The sequence below is a fragment of the Rousettus aegyptiacus genome, unplaced genomic scaffold, assembly GCF_014176215.1.
Source record: "Rousettus aegyptiacus isolate mRouAeg1 unplaced genomic scaffold, mRouAeg1.p scaffold_m13_p_1, whole genome shotgun sequence".
NCBI classification, from domain to species: domain Eukaryota; kingdom Metazoa; phylum Chordata; class Mammalia; order Chiroptera; family Pteropodidae; genus Rousettus; species Rousettus aegyptiacus.
The window spans coordinates 103,892,911-103,897,793 of record NW_023416284.1 but is presented as its reverse complement, the minus strand read 5'-3'; the positions used below and the strand labels follow the sequence as shown (position 1 = coordinate 103,897,793).

The 4,883-nt window shown below is 31.0% G+C and overlaps 1 pseudogene; it reads left to right on the top strand.

The window, feature by feature from the left end:
• Positions 1–2,678: 2,678 nt before the first annotated feature.
• On the top strand, positions 2,679–2,801 carry LOC118605447 (annotated as a pseudogene).
• Positions 2,802–4,883: the final 2,082 nt, after the last annotated feature.

Sequence of the window (4,883 nt, the reverse complement as noted above, 5' to 3'; positions counted from 1 at the left end):
ACATATTAAAAAGTCATGTATTCTGAAAGTATAAATACAATGAATAATTAAGTACACATTCCTATCCATATACTTAATTATTCATTGTATTAATAGTACAAATGGGTCTATAGGTTAGGCTTCTTTAAAAAAAAATGTGTGGTTCTTGCTTATTCTGAGTTCTATAGTAATCAAAAAAGTGAAGGTGTTTTTTTTTTCATTTTCTCTCAGAATATTTTAAAGAGCAGGGATACACTTACTCCATCTTGATCTGATTAAATGTCTCAGGTTATTAAAAACCTCACCCACTCCTCCCTTGCTTTAAACCATTTTCTTACTATTGTTAGAAAGAGACACTCAGTTAAAATATAATTGAGGTTATACATACGTAATTAATTTCTAAAAATTTGGTCTAGCATACATAAAAGAGGAGGCAAGAATTTGAAATATATTTGTATACAAACACATATGTGTGTACATGCACACATACACACACAATGAACTATTTATTACTCTAAACAAAGAATGAAATTTTACCATTCTCAACAACACTGATGGACCTAGAGGTATTCTGCTAAGTGAAACAAGTCAGAGAAAGACATATGCTATTTGATTTCATATATATATGGAATTTAAAAACAACAAAAATGAACAAATAAAACAAACTCATAGATACAAAAAATAAACTGATGTTTGCCAGAGAAAAAAGAGGGGAGGATGAGTGAAAAGGGTAAAGGAGAATAGATACAAACTTTCAGTTATAAAATGAATAAGATAGGGATGTAGAGTACAGCACAGAGAACATAGTTAATAAGATCATAACTTTGTACAGTGACAGATGGTTACTAGACATATCGTGGTGATTGCATTGTAAGATATATAAATGCCAGATACCTGAAACTAATAAAATGTATGCCAGCTGTACTTTAATAAAAAAAAAAAAAAGACCTCAAAACTAAACAAAAGAGGCTAACTTAATAGTACTGAATTATCAATCAATGGCATATAATTCAACCCAAATTTCAAAAATTCTCTTCGTCACTAAGATAGAACTCAGATGATGCTGATAAAAAAAAAAAATTCCTGTTTAGCAGCGATATTATAGCACACTCCCTCTTCCTATGCCATGGACCCCACGGATAGCTACTTTATGTCTTGTTGGGTAACACAAGTAGCTCCTTAGGGCCACAGTTTTCTCATCTACCTTAGTATGATGATGCTTATCTCAGATTTCTGTGAGAAAATTGTATAGGTCCCCTAAGTAATTGTGAGTTCCTTTATCTTTTTCCTCACATACATCTATTTTATGTTCTTTAGACCAATTAGGTTATGTAACAGACATGCAAAATTTACCCATATCTTATTTCAACTAGAAAACATAAGATTTCTGTGTAGAATTAGTAAAGGGACAAATATAGATCACTTGGAACAGTGCTGAAAATCTAATAGATGCTCAACGAATACCTCTATTCTTTTAATTTTTTCAAATGAGAAAAGGGACAGAGGATCCAGGATAATTTCCATCTCCTTCCCTTCCTCCAGCTATAAGGGATTGAGCTTAAAATGTACACATTTTTCAAATTTCCAGTATATGAAAGAGTGTCTGAGAGGTTTTTCTCTTTTGAGCAAATAAGAAGTGAGAATATCTGTGTGTCTTGGACAGTTTTATCTTCATGCAGTCATGTGATATGACATGATTCCTCCCTGTGCTCCTCTAAATGCAATTAGTATAAATAAACATGTCAGGAAACAAAGGGAAATTAGTAGGCCATTGGGAATTTTTTTTTGTGCCATTTAGCTTTTTTGTTTGTTTTTTAATTAGACTTCCAGTTTGCTTTTGTGAAGGTCAAATACATTCAGTTTCTCCCAGGTAGAAAATTAGCTGAAAACGTTGACTTCTTTAGTTTCACAGAAGTGCCTACCAGATGGGGACTTTCAGAGAGCTAGAGGGGCCCAATTTCACTTAGCTTTTGTGCATGACCTAAACACATGGTGAAGAGGTGACAAAGATCAACAGCTTACATGACTGCGCCTCAGCACTTAACAAGGCAGAAAAATTGGTGGTAACTTTAACCCAGCCATCCAAGACCAAATGGAATCAAATAAAAAGTACCATCAAACCCTTAAGATCTATGATGAAATGGTCTATCTGTAAATTATGAAAATAAAGACAGTTACAAACTATTTTTATAATGCTTCTGAACAGCTTCAAAGCAGAATCAATATGACTAAGTTTTATGTAACTGAGAAGTGACACATCAGAGCCTAGGTCATAAGTTCTTAATATAGTATTTTTAACATCTTCCTTTGTCATCTATCCTGCTCCATCCCGCTTGGGGGAGAGGAACGGATGTCTGTTTTAAGAACTCTTTCTCAAACCAATATCAATCCTTTATACCTCTTTTCACTAGAGGAAGCAACGCAACTGATCTAAAACAATCTTTGGAGGGAAAGAGGTGTATCATTTCTCCTATTGTTTAGAAAGAATCATGAAATATGATGAGGACTGTGTTGCTTGCAAGAAAATCAAGAATGGTCATAATGGGAAAGCTTCTTAAAGGCTTGTAATAACGTCATCCAGCTAATTCCTGCACCAAACAAAAATATGTAAAAATTTCAGCCAGCAATTATTGAATGGTTATAATGTCCTACTTATTATGCAAAGTATTGTTTTATTTGAATTTAAAATCATACAATGAGTCTACGGCCATACCACCCTGAATGGGCCCGATTTTGTCTGGTCTCAGAAGCTAAGCAGAGTCAGGCCTGGTTAGTACTTGGATGGGAGACCACCTCAGAATGTCTACCAGGTGCTGTAGACATTGAAAAAATAAAATAAATAAAAATTAAACACATTAAGTACACAAAAGACTTTTAAAGAATTAAATCAGACCATGAAGTCACTATAAAGTGAGTTCTGTTATCCTCATTTTCAGATAAGAGTAGTTTATATAAATAGTAAATACTACATTGATAACTATAGATTCTATTTATCAAACTACTATGACTTACAGCCTCAGACTCCAATGATTTTCAGTTGTGACAGTACCATCCCCTACCAGATACTTTAGGCAATAGTGGAATGTTTTTGTTTTTGATGTAATATTTGGGCAGAGTACTGCTGTGTTTAGCTAATGAAGTAAAAGTCAAACATCCTGCAATGTGTAATCAGGAAAAATATTTTCCCATATCTAAATAGAAATATATGGACATGGAAAGAAAACAACTACATCTAATAATTTGAGTATAGAACCAAACTATTTTAAATTATTTTTGTATGAATCAAATACATAAAATTTTCCTGGTATGCAATTATATTGTCCCTTTTTGAAATTTTACTAAGTTATTCATCATTTCAGCCTACCAAAACTAACATGTTAGAATTGCATTTAATCTATATCATTTTGGAAAGAATTGATATCTGCAAAAATCCCATCTTCCAAACGATACTCTATATCTATTCATTTCTTTAGGTTTCCTTTTTTTCCCCCTTTGTATTTTGCACATAAGTATTGCACATAAATTAGTGATATTTAATGTTCTTGATGCTATTTTAAATAGCATTTTAACTTTTTAAATTCTAATCATTTAGTGATAGCATATAGAAAGAAAACTGATTTTCTATTTTGATATCATTTTTATAATCTTGTAAAACTATTTCTAGAAACTTCTTTGTAGATTCTTCAATATTTTCTGCATACATACTATTAGATTCTGTAAATAAAGGCAGTTTTATTTGTTCCTTTCAAATCTGCATTCTCTTCCAATTTATTTTTTTTAAAACTTTTATTTGCCCTATGCTTGCTAGAATGTTCAATAAAACATTGAGTAGAAGTTGGGAGTGAACATTCTTGTTTTCTTCCAAATTTCAAAGTAAAAACACTGTTTTAACAAAACCAATAGCTAATATCAAAATTAATGTAAAAGTCCTTTACCTGGTTGAAAACATTTCCTTCTATTCTTATTTCTGAATATTAGTTATTTCTGAATGGAAATTAAATTTGTGAAATGGTCTGTGATATAGTAAAATTCATTGATTATTAAATGTTATACCAGTTTTACATTCCTGTGATAAAATCCACTTGGTCATGATGTATTATCCTTTTAAAATATTGCTGGATTTGGTTTACTAATGGGTGCTCATGGATTTTTACATCTATGTCTATGTAGATATTGATCTTTACCTTTCTTTATATTTGATTTTTATATCAGAATATTTGTTACCTCATAAAATGAGTTGAAAAATATTCTCCTGTAATCTCTTTAGGAAATATCTCTGTTAGAATTGGTTTTATTCACTTCTTACACACTTGGCAGAATTTGCCTAGTAAGCCATCTGGGTCTGAAGATTTCTTTTTGGGAAAGTTAGTTTGTAACTACAGATTTTACCCTGTTAAAGATTTTACCCTGTTATGTTTTATATGTTATTAACTGTATTGCAATTTTTACATCTCCTTATTTTCCTTTAAATTTGTGAGATCTATAGTGATAACTATTCTTTATTCCTAAAATTGGTAATTTTTATCCCCCTCATATTTTCTTGATCAGTGTAGCTAGTGGTTAACAGTTTTTATGGATCTTTTCAAATTTCAAATAACTGGCTTTTACTTTTGATTTTTGTTATTGTATTTGTTTTTTATTTTTAATTTGTGTTAATATTATTTATTCTGCTTGTATTAGATTTAATTTGCTATCCATCTAGATTTAAAGTTTGAATCTTAGGTAATTGATTTGTAACATCTCCTCACTAATACGAGTATTTAATATGGATAATTCCAGACAAAGATGGTGGTGTAAGTTTAGTGGAGCCTATCTTTTTTGCTAATTACATTGAAAAACTGTGAGGAAAAAATAAATATTTGGAAAATTCTGGAAGATCAGTAAGAACAGGTAGATTTTGAAGG